The following is a 17,603-nucleotide window of genomic DNA, read 5'->3' as shown; positions in this document are numbered from 1 at the left end:
ATGCTATAGGAAGGGTCTCAGGTTTGGTATTACAAGCATTGTGATATTACATCTCATGCTATAGGAAGGGTCTCAGGATTGGATTGGGAAGGAGTTGGATATCACATCTGATGCTATAGGAAAGGTCTCAGGTTTGGAATGGGAAGGATTTGTACATCACATCTCTTGCTATAGGAAGGGCCTCAGGTTTGGTATGAGAAACATTGAAATATCACATCTCATGGTATAGGAAGGATCTCAGGATTGGAATGTGAAGGAGTTGGATATCACATCTCGTGTTATAGGAAGGATATCAAGTTTGGTATTAGAAGCATTGAGATATCACATCTCATGCTATAGGAAGGGTCTCAGGATTGGAATGGGAAGGAGTAGTATATGACCTCTCATGCCATAGGAAGGGTCTCAGGTTTGGTACAAGCATTGAGATATCACATCTCTGCTATCGGAAGGGTCTCAGGTTTGGAAAGGGAAGGAGTTGGATATCACGTCTCATGCTATAGGAAGGTTCTCAGGTTTGGTATTAGAAGCATTGAGATATCACATCTCATGCTATAGGAAGGGTCTCAGTATTGGAATGGGAAGGAGTTGGATATCACATCTCATGCTACAGGAAGGGTCTCAGGTTTGGAATGGGAAGGAATTGGATATCATATCTCATGTTATAGGAAGGATCTCAGGTCTGGTATTAGAAGCATTGTGATATCACATCTCATGCCATAGGAAGGGTCTCAGGTTTGGAGTGGGAAGGAGTTGGATATCACATCTCATGCTATAGGAAGGGTCTCAGGTTTGGTAGAAGCATTGAGATATCACATCTCATGCTATAGGAAGGGTCTCCGGATTGGAATGGGTAGTAGTTGTATATTACATCTCATGCCATAGGAAGGGTCTCAGGTTTGGTATAAGCATTGAGATATCACATCTCTGCTATCGGAAGGGTCTCAGGATTGGAATGGGAAGGAGTTGGATATCTCATCTCATGTTATAGGACGGGTCTCAGGTGTGGTATTAGAAGGATTGAGATATCACATCGCATGCTGTAGGAAGGGTCTCAGGTTTGGAATGGGAAGGAATTGGATATCACATCTCATGTCATAGGAAGGATCTCAGGTTTGCTATTAGAAGCATTGAGATATCACTTCTCATGCTATAGGAATGGTCTCAGGATTGGAATGGGAAGGAGTTGGATATTACATTCTTGCTATATGAAGGGTCTCAGGTCTGGAATGGGAAGGAGTTGGATGTCACATATGCTATAGGAAGGGTCTCAGGTTTGGAACGGGAAGTAGTTGGATATCACATCTCATGCTTTAAGAAGGGTCTCAGTTTTGGTATTAAAAGCATTGAGATATCACATCTCATGCTATAGGAAGGGTCTCAGGATTGGAATGGGAAGGAGTTGGATATCACATCTCATGCTATAGGAATGGTCTCAGGTTTGGTATTACAAGCATTGTGATATTACATCTCATGCTATAGGAAGGGTCTCAGGATTGGATTGGGAAAGAGTCGGATATCACATCTCATGCTATAGGAAGGGTCTCAGGTTTGGAATGGGAAGGATTTGTATATCACATCTCTTGCTATAGGAAGGGCCTCAGGTTTGGTATGAGAAACATTGAGATAACACATCTCATGGTATAGGAAGGATCTCAGTATTGGAATGGAAAGGAGTTGGATATCACATCTCATGTTATAGGAAGGATATCAGGTTTGGTATTAGAAGCATTGAGACATCACATCTCATGCTATAGGAAGGGTCTCAGGATTGGAATGGGAAGGAGTTGGATATCACATCTCATGCTATAGGAAGGGTCTCAAGTTTGGTAGAAGCATTGAGATATCACATCTCATGCTATAGGAAGGGTCCCAGGATTGGAATGGGAAGCAGTAGTATATGACATCTCATGCCATAGGAAGGGTCTCAGGTTTGGTATAAGCATTGAGATATCACATCTCTGCTATCGGAAGGGTCTCGGTATTGGAATGGTAAGGAGTTTATATATCACATCTCATGTTATAGGAAGGATATCATGTTTGGTATTAGAAGCATTGAGATATCACATCTCATGCTATAGGAAGGATCTCAGGATTGGAATGGGAAGGACTTGGATATCACATCTCATGCTATAGGGAGGGTCTCAGGTTTGATATTAGAAGCATTGAGATATCACATCTCATGCTATCGGAAGGGTCTCAGGATTAGAATGGGAAGGAGTTGGATATCACATCTCATGCTAAAGGAAGGGTCTCAGGCTTGGAAGGGGAAGGATTTGGAAATCACATCTCATGTTGTAGGACGGGTCTCAGGTTTGGTACTACAAGCATTGAGATATCACATCTCATGGTATAGGAAGGGTCTCAGGATTGGAATGGGAAGGAGTTGGATATCACATCTCAAGCTATAGGAAGGGTCTCAGGATTGGAATGGGAAGGAGTTTGATATCACATCTCATGCCATAGGAAGGGTCTCAGTTTTGGTAGAAGCATTGAGAAATGACATCTCATGCTATCGGAAGGGTCTCAGGATTGGATTGGGAAGGAGTTGGATATCCCATCTCATGCTATATGAAGGGTGTCAGGTTTGGTATTAGGAGCATTGAGATATCACATCTCGTGCTATAGGAAGGGTCTCAGGATTGGAATGGGAAGGAGTAGGATATCACATCTCATGCTATAGGAAGGGTCTCAGGTTTGGTATTAGAAGCATTGAGATATCAATTCTCATGGTATAGGAAGGGTCTCAGAATTGGAATGGGAAGGAGTTGGATATCACATCCATGTTATAGGAAGGGTCTCAGGATTGGAATGCGAAGGATTTGGATATAACATCTCTTGCTATAGGAAGGGTCTCAGGTTTGGAAGGGGAAGGATTTGGATATCACATCTCATGTTATCGGAAGGATCTCAGGTTTGGTATTAGAAGCATTGAGATATCACATCTCATGCTATAGGAAGCGTCTCAGGATTGGAATGGGAAGGAGATGGATATCACATCTCATGCTAAAGGAAGGGTCTCATGTTTGGTAGAAGCATTGAGATATCACATCTCATGCTATAGGAAGGGTCTCCGGATTGGAATGGGAAGTAGTTGTATATGACATCTCATGCCATAGGAAGGGTAGCACATATGCTATAGGAAGGGTCTAAGGTTTGGAACACGGGAAGGAGTTGGATATTCCATCTCATGCTTTAAGAAGGGTCTCAGTTTTGGTATTAGAAGCATTGAGATATCACATCTCATGCTATAGGAAGGGTCTCAGGATTGGAATGGGAACGAGTTGGAAATCACATCTCATGCTATAGGAAGGGTCTCAGGATTGGATTGGGAAGGAGTCGGATATCACATCCCATGCTATAGGAAAGGTCTCAGGTTTGGAATGGGAATGATTTGTATATCACATCTCTTGCTATAGGAAGGCCCTCAGGTTTGGTATCAGAAACATTGAGATATCACATCTCATGGTATAGGAAGGATCTTAGTATTGGAATGGGAGGTCTCAGGAATGGAAGGGGAAGGATTTGGATATCACATCTCATGTTATAGGAAGGATCTCAGGTTTGGTATTAGAAGCATTGAGATATCACATCTCATGCTATCGGAAGGATCTCAGGTTTGGTATCAGAGGCATTGAGATATCACATCTCATGCTAAAGGGAGGGTCTCAGGTTTGGAAGGGGAAGGATGTTGATATCACATCTCTTGTTATAGGAAGGATCACAGGTTTGGTATTAGAAGCATTGAGATATCACATCTCATGCTATCGGAAGGGTCTCAGGTTTTGAACGGGAAGGAGTTGGATATCACATCTTATGTTATAGGAAGAGTCTCAGGTTTGGTATAAGCATTGAGATATCACATCTCTGCTATCGGATTTGTCTCAGGATTGGGATGGGAAGGAATTGGATATCACATCTCATGCTATAGGAAGGGTATCAGGTTTGGAACGGGAAGGAGTTGGATATCCCATCTCATGTTATAGGACGGGTCTCAGGTTTGATATTAGAAGCATTGAGATATCACATTGCATGCTGTAGGAAGGGTCTCAGGTTTGGTATTAGAAGCATTGAGATATCACATCTCATGCTATCAGAACGGTCTCAGGATTGGAATGGGAAGGAGTTGGATATCACATCTCATGCTAAAGGGAGGGTCTCAGGTTTGGAAGGGGAAGGATTTGGGTATCACATCTCATGTTATCGGAAGGATCTCAGGTTTGGTATTAGAAGTATTGAGATATCACATCTCAGGCTATAGGAAGGGTCTCAGGATTGGAATGGGAAGGAGTTGGATATCACATCTCATGCTAAAGGAAGGGTCTCAGGTTTGGTAGAAGCATTGAGATATCACATCTCATGCTATAGGAAGGGTCTCAGGATTGGAATGGGAAGGACTTAGATATCACATATCATGCTATAGGGAGGGTCTCATTTTTGATATTAGAAGCATTGAGATATCACATCTCATGCTATCGGAAGTGTCTCAGGATTGGAATGGGAAGGAGCTGGATATCACATCTCATGCTAAAGGAAGGGTCTCAGGTTTGGAACGGGAAGGAGTTGGATATCACATCTCATGCTATAGGAAGGGTCTCAGGTTTGGAACGGGAAGGAGTTGGATATCACATCTCATGTTATAGGAAGAGTCTCAGGTTTGGTATAAGCATTGAGATATCACATCTGTGCTATCAGAGGTGTCTCAGGATTGGGATGGGAAGGAATTGGATATCACATCTCATGCTATAGGAAGGGTATCAGGTTTGGAACGGGAAGGAGTTGGATATCCCATCTCATGTTATAGGACGGGTCTCAGGTTTGATATTAGAAGCATTGAGATATCACATCGCATGCTGTAGGAAGGGTCTCAGGTTTGGTATTAGAAGCATTGAGATATCACATCTCATGCTATCAGAAGGGTCTCAGGATTGGAATGGGAAGGAGTTGGATATCACATCTCATGCTAAAGGGAGGGTCTCAGGTTTGGAAGGGGAAGGATTTGGATATCACATCTCATGTTATCGGAAGGATCTCAGGTTTGGTATTAGAAGTATTGAGATATCACATCTCATGCTATAGGAAGGGTCTCAGGATTGCAATGGGAAGGAGTTGGATATCACATCTCATGCTAAAGGAAGGGTCTCAGGTTTGGAACGGGAAGGAGTTGGATATCCCATCTCATGTTATAGGACGGGTCTCAGGTTTGATATTAGAAGCATTGAGATATCACATCGCATGCTGTAGGAAGGGTCTCAGGTTTGGTATTAGAAGCATTGAGATATCACATCTCATGCTATCAGAAGGGTCTCAGGATTGGAATGGGAAGGAGTTGGATATCACATCTCATGCTAAAGGGAGGGTCTCAGGTTTGGAAGGGGAAGGATTTGGATATCACATCTCATGTTATCGGAAGGATCTCAGGTTTGGTATTAGAAGTATTGAGATATCACATCTCATGCTATAGGAAGGGTCTCAGGATTGCAATGGGAAGGAGTTGGATATCACATCTCATGCTAAAGGAAGGGTCTCAGGTTTGGTAGAAGCATTGAGATATCACATCTCATGCTATAGGAAGGGTCTCAGGATTGGAATGGGAAGGACTTAGATATCACATATCATACTATAGGGAGGGTCTCAGTTTTGATATTAGAAGCATTGAGATATCACATCTCATGCTATCGTGAGTGTCTCAGGATTGGAATGGGAAGGAGCTGGATATCACATCTCATGCTAAAGGAAGAGTCTCAGGTTTGGAACGGGAAGGAGTTGGATATCACATCTCATGTTATAGGAAGGGTCTCAGGTTTGGTATAAGCATTGAGATATCACATCTCTGCTATCGGAAGTGTCTCAGGATTGGAATGGGAAGGACTTGGATATCCCATCTCATGTTATAGGACGGGTCTCAGGTTTGTTATTAGAATCATTGAGATATCATATTGCATGCTGTAGGAAGGGTCTAAGGATTGGAATGGGAAGGACTTGGATATCACATCTCATGCTATAGATAGGCTCTCAGGTTTGGAAAGGGAAGGAGTTGGATATCACATTTCATGTTAGAGGAAGGATCTCAGGTTTGGTATTAGAGGCATTGAGATATCACATCTCATGCTATAGGAAGGGTCTCAGGTTGGAAAGGGAAGGAGTTGGATATCACATCTCATGTTATAGGAAGGCTCTCAGGTTTGGAAGGGGAAAGAGTTGGATATCACATTTCATGTTAGAGGTAGGATCTCAGGTTTGGTATTAGAGGCATTGAGATATCACATCTCATGCTATCAGAAGGGTCTCAGGATTGGAATGGGAAGGAGTTGGATATCACATCTCATGTTAAAGGGAGGGTCTCAGAATTGGAAGGGGAAGGATTTGGATATCACATCTCATGTTATAGGAAGGATCTCAGGTTTAGTATTAGAAGCATTGAGATATCACATCTCATGCTATCGGAAGGATCTCAGGTTTGGTATTAGAAGCATTGAGATATCACATCTCATGCTATCAGAAGGGTCTCAGGATTGGAATGGGAAGGAGTTGGATATCACATCTCATGCTAAAGGGAGGGTCTCAGGTTTGGAAGGGGAAGGATTTGGATATCACATCTCATGTTATCGGAAGGATCTCAGGTTTGGTATTAGAAGTATTGAGATATCACATCTCATGCTATAGGAAGGGTCTCAGGATTGGAATGGGAAGGACTTAGATATCACATATCATGCTATAGGGAGGGTTTCAGTTTTGATATTAGAAGCATTGAGATATCACATCTCATGCTATCGGAAGTGTCTCAGGATTGGAATGGGAAGGAGCTGGATATCACATCTCATGCTAAAGGAAGGGTCTCAGGTTTGGAACGGGAAAGAGTTGGATATCCGATCTCATGTTATAGGAAGGGTCTAAGGTCTGGTATAAGCACTGAGATATCACATCTCTGCTATCAGAAGTGTCTCAGGATTGGAATGGGAAGGAGTTGGATATCCCATCTCATGTTATAGGAAGGGTCTCAGGTTGGAAAGGGAAGGAGTTGGATATCACATCTCATGTTATAGGAAGGCTCTCAGGTTTGGAAGGGGAAAGAGTTGGATATCACATTTCATGTTAGAGGTAGGATCTCAGGTTTGGTATTAGAGGCATTGAGATATCACATCTCATGCTATCAGAAGGGTCTCAGGATTGGAATGGGAAGGAGTTGGATATCACATCTCATGTTAAAGGGAGGGTCTCAGAATTGGAAGGGGAAGGATTTGGATATCACATCTCATGTTATAGGAAGGATCTCAGGTTTAGTATTAGAAGCATTGAGATATCACATCTCATGCTATCGGAAGGATCTCAGGTTTGGTATTAGAAGCATTGAGATATCACATCTCATGCTATCAGAAGGGTCTCAGGATTGGAATGGGAAGGAGTTGGATATCACATCTCATGCTAAAGGGAGGGTCTCAGGTTTGGAAGGGGAAGGATTTGGATATCACATCTCATGTTATCGGAAGGATCTCAGGTTTGGTATTAGAAGTATTGAGATATCACATCTCATGCTATAGGAAGGGTCTCAGGATTGGAATGGGAAGGACTTAGATATCACATATCATGCTATAGGGAGGGTTTCAGTTTTGATATTAGAAGCATTGAGATATCACATCTCATGCTATCGGAAGTGTCTCAGGATTGGAATGGGAAGGAGCTGGATATCACATCTCATGCTAAAGGAAGGGTCTCAGGTTTGGAACGGGAAGGAGTTGGATATCCGATCTCATGTTATAGGAAGGGTCTAAGGACTGGTATAAGCATTGAGATATCACATCTCTGCTATCAGAAGTGTCTCAGGATTGGAATGGGAAGGAGTTGGATATCCCATCTCATGTTATAGGAAGGGTCTCAGGTTTGGTATTAGAAGCATTGAGATATCACATCTCATGCTATCGGAAGGGTCTCAGGTTTTGAACGGGAAGGAGTTGGATATCACATCTTATGTTATAGGAAGAGTCTCAGGTTTGGTATAAGCATTGAGATATCACATCTCTGCTATCGGAGGTGTCTCAGGATTGGGATGGGAAGGAATTGGATATCACATCTCATGCTATAGGAAGGGTATCAGGTTTGGAACGGGAAGGAGTTGGATATCCCATCTCATGTTATAGGACGGGTCTCAGGTTTGATATTAGAAGCATTGAGATATCACATTGCATGCTGTAGGAAGGGTCTCAGGTTTGGTATTAGAAGCATTGAGATATCACATCTCATGCTATCAGAACGGTCTCAGGATTGGAATGGGAAGGAGTTGGATATCACATCTCATGCTAAAGGGAGGGTCTCAGGTTTGGAAGGGGAAGGATTTGGATATCACATCTCATGTTATCGGAAGGATCTCAGGTTTGGTATTAGAAGTATTGAGATATCACATCTCAGGCTATAGGAAGGGTCTCAGGATTGGAATGGGAAGGAGTTGGATATCACATCTCATGCTAAAGGAAGGGTCTCAGGTTTGGTCGAAGCATTGAGATATCACATCTCATGCTATAGGAAGGGTCTCAGGATTGGAATGGGAAGGACTTAGATATCACATATCATGCTATAGGGAGGGTCTCATTTTTGATATTAGAAGCATTGAGATATCACATCTCATGCTATCGGAAGTGTCTCAGGATTGGAATGGGAAGGAGCTGGATATCACATCTCATGCTAAAGGAAGGGTCTCAGGTTTGGAACGGGAAGGAGTTGGATATCACATCTCATGCTATAGGAAGGGTCTCAGGTTTGGAACGGGAAGGAGTTGGATATCACATCTCATGTTATAGGAAGAGTCTCAGGTTTGGTATAAGCATTGAGATATCACATCTGTGCTATCAGAGGTGTCTCAGGATTGGGATGGGAAGGAATTGGATATCACATCTCATGCTATTGGAAGGGTATCAGGTTTGGAACGGGAAGGAGTTCGATATCCCATCTCATGTTATAGGACGGGTCTCAGGTTTGATATTAGAAGCATTGAGATATCACATCGCATGCTGTAGGAAGGGTCTCAGGTTTGGTATTAGAAGCATTGAGATATCACATCTCATGCTATCAGAAGGGTCTTAGGATTGGAATGGGAAGGAGTTGGATATCACATCTCATGCTAAAGGGAGGGTCTCAGGTTTGGAAGGGGAAGGATTTGGATATCACATCTCATGTTATCGGAAGGATCTCAGGTTTGGTATTAGAAGTATTGAGATATCACATCTCATGCTATAGGAAGGGTCTCAGGATTGGAATGGGAAGGAGTTGGATATCACATCTCATTCTAAAGGAAGGGTCTCAGGTTTGGTAGAAGCATTGAGATATCACATGTCATGCTATAGGATGGGTCTCAGGATTGGAATGGGAAGGACTTAGATATCACATATCATACTATAGGGAGGGTCTCAGTTTTGTTATTAGAAGCATTGAGATATCACATCTCATGCTATCGTGAGTGTCTCAGGATTGGAATGGGAAGGAGCTGGATATCACATCTCATGCTAAAGGAAGAGTCTCAGGTTTGGAACGGGAAGGAGTTGGATATCACATCTCATGTTATAGGAAGGGTCTCAGGTTTGGTATAAGCATTGAGATATCACATCTCTGCTATCGGAAGTGTCTCAGGATTGGAATGGGAAGGACTTGGATATCCCATCTCATGTTATAGGGCGGGTCTCAGGTTTGTTATTAGAATCATTGAGATATCATATTGCATGCTGTAGGAAGGGTCTAAGGATTGGAATGGGAAGGACTTGGATATCACATCTCATGCTATAGATAGGCTCTCAGGTTTGGAAAGGGAAGGAGTTGGATATCACATTTCATGTTAGAGGAAGGATCTCAGGTTTGGTATTAGAGGCATTGAGATATCACATCTCATGCTATAGGAAGGGTCTCAGGTTGGAATGGGAAGGAGTTGGATATCACATCTCATGTTATAGGAAGGCTCTCAGGTTTGGAAGGGGAAAGAGTTGGATATCACATTTCATGTTAGAGGTAGGATCTCAGGTTTGGTATTAGAGGCATTGAGATATCACATCTCATGCTATCAGAAGGGTCTCAGGATTGGAATGGGAAGGAGTTGGATATCACATCTCATGTTAAAGGGAGGGTCTCAGAATTGGAAGGGGAAGGATTTGGATATCACATCTCATGTTATAGGAAGGATCTCAGGTTTCGTATTAGAAGCATTGAGATATCACATCTCATGCTATCGGAAGGATCTCAGGTTTGGTATTAGAAGCATTGAGATATCACATCTCATGCTATCAGAAGGGTCTCAGGATTGGAATGGGAAGGAGTTGGTTATCACATCTCATGCTAAAGGGAGGGTCTCAGGTTTGGAAGGGGAAGGATTTGGATATCACATCTCATGTTATCGGAAGGATCTCAGGTTTGGTATTAGAAGTATTGAGATATCACATCTCATGCTATAGGAAGGGTCTCAGGATTGGAATGGGAAGGAGTTGGATATCACATCTCATGCTAAAGGAAGGGTCTCATGTTTGGTAGAAGCATTGAGATATCACATCTCATGCTATAGGAAGGGTCTCAGGATTGGAATGGGAAGGACTTAGATATCACATATCATGCTATAGGGAGGGTTTCAGTTTTGATATTAGAAGCATTGAGATATCACATCTCTGCTATCGGAAGTGTCTCAGGATTGGAATGGGAAGGAGTTGGATATCCCATCTCATGTTATAGGAAGGGTCTCAGGTTTGGTATAAGCATTGAGATATCACATCTCATGCTATAGGAAGGGTCTCAGGATTTGAATGGGAAGGAGTTGGATATCACATCTCATGCTGTAGGAAGGGTCTCAGGTATGGTATAAGCATTGAGATATCACATCTCATCCTATAGGAAGGGTCTCAGGATTGGAATGGGAAGGAGTTGTATATGACATCTCATGCCGTAGGAAGGGTCTCAGGTTTGGTATAAGCATTGAGATATCACATCTCATGCTATAGGAAGGGTCTCAGGATTGGAATGGGAAGGAGTTGGATATCACATCTCATGCTATAGGAAGGGTCTCAGGTTTGGTATAAGCATTGAGATATCACATCTCATGCTATAGGAAGGGTCTCAGGATTGGAATGGGAAGGAGTTGTATATGACATCTCATGCCGTAGGAAGGGTCTCAGGTTTGGTATAAGCATTGAGATATCACATCTCTGCTATCGGAAGGGTCTCAGGATTGGAATGGGAAGGAGGTGGATATCCGATCTCATGTTATAGGAAGAGTCTCAGGTTTGGTATTAGAAGCATTGAGATATCACATCTCATGCTATAGGAAGTTTCCCAGGATTGGAATGGGAAGGACTTGGATATCACATCTCATGCTATAGGGAGGCTCTCAAGTTTGATATTAGAAGCATTGAGATATCACATCTCATGCTATAGGAAGGGTCTCAGGATTTGAATGGGAAGGAGTTGGATATCACATCTCATGATAAAGGAAGGGTCTAAGGTTTGGAAGGGGAAGGATTTGGATATCACATCTCATGTTATAGGACGGGTCTCAGGTTTGGTATTAGAAGCATTGAGATATCAAGTCTCATGGTATAGGAAGGGGATCAGAATTGGAATGGGAAGGAGTTGGATGTCACATCTCAAGCTATAGGAAGGGTCTCAGGATTGGAATGGGAAGGACTTGGATATCACATCTCATGCTATAGGGAGGGTCTCAAGTTTGATATTAGAAGCATTGAGATATCACATCTCATGATATCGGAAGGGTCTCAGGATTGGAATGGGAAGGAGTTGGATATCACATCTCATGATAAAGGAAGGGTCTAAGGTTTGGAAGGGGAAGGATTTGGATATCACATCTCATGTTATAGGACGGGTCTCAGGTTTGGTATTAGAAGCATTGAGATATCAAGTCTCATGGTATAGGAAGGGGCTCAGAATTGGAATGGGAAGGAGTTGGATATCAAGTCTCATGGTATAGGAAGGGGCTCAGAATTGGAATGGGAAGGAGTTGGATATCACATCTCATGTTATAGGAAGGATCTCAGGTTTGGTATTAGAAGCATTGAGATGTCACATCTCATGCTATTGGAAGGATCTCAGGATTGGTATTAGAAGCATTGAGATATCACATCTCATGCTATCAGAAGGGTCTCAGGTTTGGAAGGGGAAGGATTTGGATATCACATCTCATGTTATCGGAAGGATCTCAGGTTTGGTATTAGAAGTATTGAGATATCACATCTCATGCTATAGGAAGGGTCTCAGGATTGGAATGGGAAGTGTTAGGAAAGATTTCGTAATTGTAGGGAATTTTCCTTCCATGTGGCAACCCCTAAACTTTTTGCTATTGTTTTTAACCTTGTCCTTGACTTTGCCAGAGAAGTACAGCCTTCTGCCGCACTTCTCTGGGCTTTCGCTCCTTTTCTTATGGGGAAACTGACATGCCCTTAAGACAGTCAGTACCGGGGAACGCTGTTTCCCGTAGTTTCTTTCATCATGTTGCGGCTTTAGTGCAACATGACACAAGAGGGCACTGTAAGCTAAGTTACAGCTCTCTTGGGTCTCTAGCCTTCTACAGACCCTAGATACTCTTTTAGGATGGTATTTGATCGGTGGAAGTCATTCAGGGACTCGAATGGTGGCAGCGATCGTTTTGTTTATTTTGAGCTCCTTTTGGCGTTCTGAGCACGTTTTTGCCCTGAACCCAAAATGGTGGCCTGGCTCTCCAAAATGGCCAGACCACGAGGCTCCTTTGTCCTGTCCACTGACTGTCTTGCTCCCTTCACCTTCCCCAGGTCGGGCGACCCGGGGCCTTCCTTATTTGGGCATGTACTTTCCCGCGAAACGTGGTTGCTTTCGCGGGCTTCTACATGTCGATTGTGTGCCTCCAGGGTGTGGGCTGGGATGTCTGGTCCCAATACACATCCTGGGTGCCAGAGAGTCTGGGGTGGTGTGAATGCCTGGGACCACCGTGGTCCGTGATTGGTCCACGTATGGTATGTGTGTTGATGAGCGGATCTCCCATTGGCTCCCCTCCGTTTTGGCGCGAAGGGAACCGTGGATAAGAGGGAGCTGGAAACACCACTACCATGTCGATCTCCTGAGTTCTCACGAACGAAGGAATACAGGAGCCAAGTATCCTGCAACCAAGAGGCTGGACCGAGGAATCGCTGGTGACCCGCTGAAGGAATCCTCCTTTGCACTGCTGTCGTCCTGTGAAACCCTTTCCTCCTTGGATCGAACCAGAAGGCCTGTACTGGTGCTTCGACCTTTGGAATAGCAGGAACAGCTATTCCCGGCGACTTCATCATCTCCTGCCAAGTAAGCCTTCGGAAGTGTCTCTGGGCCATCCAGTTGACTGACCAGCTTACAAGGGAGTCCTGCTCTGTAACTGCCGCCAGGTTGTGTTGTATTTCGAGTCCTTGTCACTCTCCCACGCTTCGTACGCTTGGCGTCCCCAGGTCTGAAGGGAGGAGTGTACATTTGGCTTGAATACACACGGCCGCTCCGTTGTCCTGCTGCGGCAACAAAACTGTGCTGGTTTCGTCGATTGGGACGTCTTTTTGCTCTACACGACTACGAGGCGTTCCCTGCTCTTCTGAACCTGCCAGCTGCTGAAACTAACGTGGAGAAGCCTGGGTCTGCTTGCTTCGGGGACCGGTGAGTAGTTTAGCTAGGATCGGGTCGCCCTCCTGCAGTATCCCATTGCTTTTCCCTGCTGTGTAAAAACACCACCCTTTTGCCGTACTCGCGCTCTGCTTCTGCTCGCTGTGGAGGCTGCGCTTGAGTTGCGGAACCTGTTCTCCTTCTGCTGTGCACTAACCCGAACTGCCTGACTTCCTCCGAAGAGCTTCCCCTTTTGCCCGTTGGCACCGGCGTGGCAGGTACTTTGAGCACAAGGCTCCACTCTTCGCAGGGCTCGGACTTCCATCTAGTTAGGTGCCTCTAAAGGCGAACTGAGTCTGAAGCGTTATCGCACTGCCTGTTTTCCTTTCCTTTCAGGTGGACTACATATTTCGTGCTTTAAACGCTTGCGACTGTGTATTTGTATATATATTGTGTTGATATGGTATGTGTTGGTTTAATATTGTTATAGTGTGATTTTCTCGCTACGGTCATTGTTTTAAAGGCCTTAAAATAAATGTGTATCTATTTTTGATATAACAACTGTTTGGAGTAGTTTGTAAGCGCTCTTGCTTTGTGTGCTCATTGCGGGCTTTCAGTCACCCTCACCCCTCTTGAGACCTAGTCTTGACCGCCGCGATCGCTACCTTGATTGGTCTGGCTTGTCCAGAGGTTACCCTGTTCCAAGTAATTAGGTTGGCCTTCTGAACTTCTGCGCCACCAGGACAGAGTTCAGAAATCCGTCTTAACAAATTGGTGTACAGCGGTGGGATACGACTGAAGGTATCCAGTGTTGCGCTCGAACTAGGGCATTTCAGGTTATTCCAAACAGTACACGTAGTGAATTGTTGTAATATAACTTTAAAAAGGCCATAGTCCTATCAAACAGTATGGAAGCAAATACCTTGTTAACTTTAAATGCTTCCAAATCAGAAACGCTGAAAAAGATGTGTGCGGAGAGAGGTGTTTCCTCTCAAGGCACGAAATTGGAAATGATCCAGAGAATCGTGGCGTGGCAAGAAGCGCAGCTTGACGCTATAACTTCCGAGGACAGTGCAGAAGGTGGTGGGGCTGCTCTCACTGGTAGAACCGACGGTTCTGCCGCTGCACTGATCCATCGCGACCACGAGGACAGGGAGGATGTAATGTCTAATGTTTCCTCTGCCAGTGTTGATGGGGAGGCTATGCTTGAATTCAAGAAGCAAGAGCTGCGGTTTAGGCAGCAGGAGCTTGAATTCAGCATAGCCAAACTAAAAATCGAACAGGCAGAAAAACAGAAAGACAGGGATCACCAGTTGGAACTGGCCAAGCTTCAGGTTGCAAATGGATCCAAGGGTCCTAGACATGGGTCTGGGGCTTCCTCTCATCCACGGTTTCCAAAAGATCTGCTCAGTGTGTATGAAGAAAGGAATGACATTATGGACTGGCTGAATGCGTTTGAGTATGCATGCGAGGTTCAAGAAGTTGACAATGCTGATAAGATTGCGTGGTTGCTCAGTAGACTGCCCCATTCTGGCTGCAGTGCCATTATGGAAATGTCGAAGGCTGAGCGGGCTGATTTCGCAATGTTAAAGCAAACTCTCATTTTAAAGTTTGGGAAGACTCCGGCCCAATATTTAAAGCGTTTTCGAGAGTATAAGAAAAAGGAAGGTGGTACTTGGGTATCTTATGTCGCTGAATCTTTGAAAAACTTAACTGGCTGGGTCGAAGGTTATAAGGTTTCTACCTTCGAAGGCATGATAAATCTTGTCATGCTGGAACACATTTTTGCTTCTTCTTCCCCGGAGCTTAAGCAGCATTTGGCCGATTCGAAGGAGATAGATCCTAAGAAGCTGGCCATTGCAGCAGACTTATGGGTGTCACATCGAGTGTCCCATAAGGACAAAACTCATCCTGGTAAGCAGGAGGAAGGGAAAAAGTCCAAAGATGTGGAGGGTGGGGAATCTGCTAAATCTTCTTCCCATAAGGGCCACAAAAAGAAAAACAAGGGTAAGGCACAAGAGAACTCACAGGGTAGTGGAGGTCAGCCTCCGAAACAGAACTCTGGTTACAATAAGCCTCCCTACGTAAACAGACCCAATGGGGCTTGTTTTTCTTGTGGAGCAACTGACCATGTGAAGGGGGATCCCCGTTGTAAGGTTAGACCTTTGGGGGTCCACTCCGCTAATCTGGCCTTCTCCTCCTACGAGGAAGAAGAGATTACAGGAGCATCCTTCTCCTCAGACTCATTTCCCAGCGGAATAGAGGCTGAGGTAGTTTTAGTGTCCCTGGGTTCCTGGGAGCCTAAAGTCGCAGAGGCTTATGCTAGGATTCCGGATAATACCAAGCACTACTTTAAAGACAGTGTGCTGATCAATGGAGTGGATACTCCAGCTCTTAGGGATAGTGGGTGCAGTCGCACTGTAGTGGATTCTACCTTGGTAGACTCAGAGGAAGTTGCCAGAGCTACTCTGATGCCCACTAAGTTGGCTGACGGCCCCCTCCGTATGTTTCCCGTGATCCCTGTAAATCTTACTTTAAATGGTACAGCAGTCAGGATTCCAGTGAGCATTCAGAGAAACGTCCCGGGAAAGGTCTTGTTGGGCAATGATCTCAGAGCTTTAGGGCTCGTAGGAGACACTGCCGAAAGACCCTACACACGGTCTCAAGCACGGGCAGCATTGGCCAAGTCCCATACGCCGCCCCAGCCGAAGGGGAAACCCAAGGCGAAAGGAGTCTACAAGTCAAGACGAGGGAAAGAGAATATTCCCCCGAGCTCGCCTACCACTGCGGTGGAGGAAGTTGGTCAATCGCCCGGGCCTGACGAGGAGGTGGCGATGCCTGAAGTATTCGACCCCAACGATCATCCTGAACTAAAGGACTTGTTAGTTGAAGGAGGTCCTGATAGGGACGAATTCAGTAAAGGCCAACGTGAGTGCCCATCTCTGGAAGGCCTAAGGAGACAGGCCTGCTCCCAGCTTGAGGGTGAACCTCCTGGGAAGCATAGGATTTATTGGGAAGGTGGACTCCTGTATAGTGAGCCCACAGAGTCTACAGAAGGAGACCATAGGAGGTTGGTGGTTCCCCTTGCTGTTAGGCCCTTCCTCCTGCAGTTGGCGCATGAAGTTCCCCTTGCTGGTCACCTTGGTATGAAGAGGACCAAGCAAAGGTTATCCATGCACTTCTACTGGCCCAAGATGGGGGTGCAAGTAGAAAGTCACTGCAGGAGTTGTGCCTCCTGCCAGTTGTCTGGTAAGGTTGGCGCGACAATCCAAGCTCCGTTGGCACCGCTCCCAGTTGTGGGGGTACCATTTGAAAGGGTAGGGATCGACATCGTTGGTCCCCTTGACCCGCAAACATCCTCGGGCAATAGGTTTATCCTGGTGCTGGTCGACCATGCAACCAGGTACCCTGAGGCCATCCCATTGAAAACTGTAACTGCCAAGTCAGTTGCAAAAGCTTTACTCGGCATATTTACTAGGGTTGGCTTCCCTAAAGAAGTTGTGTCAGATCGTGGCAGCAACTTTATGTCGAAGTATATGCAGGCTATGTGGAAAGAATGTGGGGTCACCTACAAGTTCTCTTCTGCATACCACCCCCAGACCAATGGTCTGGTGGAACGTTTCAACAGAACGTTAAAGAGCATGATTGGGGCTCTGGAGGAGCCCCAGAGAAGAAAATGGGATCTTCTTTTACCATGCTTGCTGTTTGCCTACCGAGAGGTACCACAGGAGGGTGTTGGCTTCAGCCCCTTTGAACTTCTGTTCGGTCATCCCGTACGGGGACCCTTAGCCATCGTCAAAGAGGGATGGGAGATGCCAACTCCCCCTGTTACTACCAATGTAGTTGATTATGTGCTAGGGTTCAGAAAACGGATGGTACTTCTGATGGGCTTGGCTAGTGATAAATTGAAGGCAGGGCAAGCGCTGGTGAAACATTGGTACGACCAGAAAGCTTCCCTCATCAACTTTACACCTGGTCAGCAAGTCCTGATCATGAATCCGATAAGGCCTCGAGCTTTACAGGAC

The sequence above is a fragment of the Ambystoma mexicanum genome, unplaced genomic scaffold, assembly GCF_040938575.1.
Source record: "Ambystoma mexicanum isolate Mex_15411 unplaced genomic scaffold, UKY_AmexF1_1 Mex_scaf3, whole genome shotgun sequence".
Taxonomy (NCBI): domain Eukaryota; kingdom Metazoa; phylum Chordata; class Amphibia; order Caudata; family Ambystomatidae; genus Ambystoma; species Ambystoma mexicanum.
Note: the sequence above shows the minus strand (reverse complement) of the source record.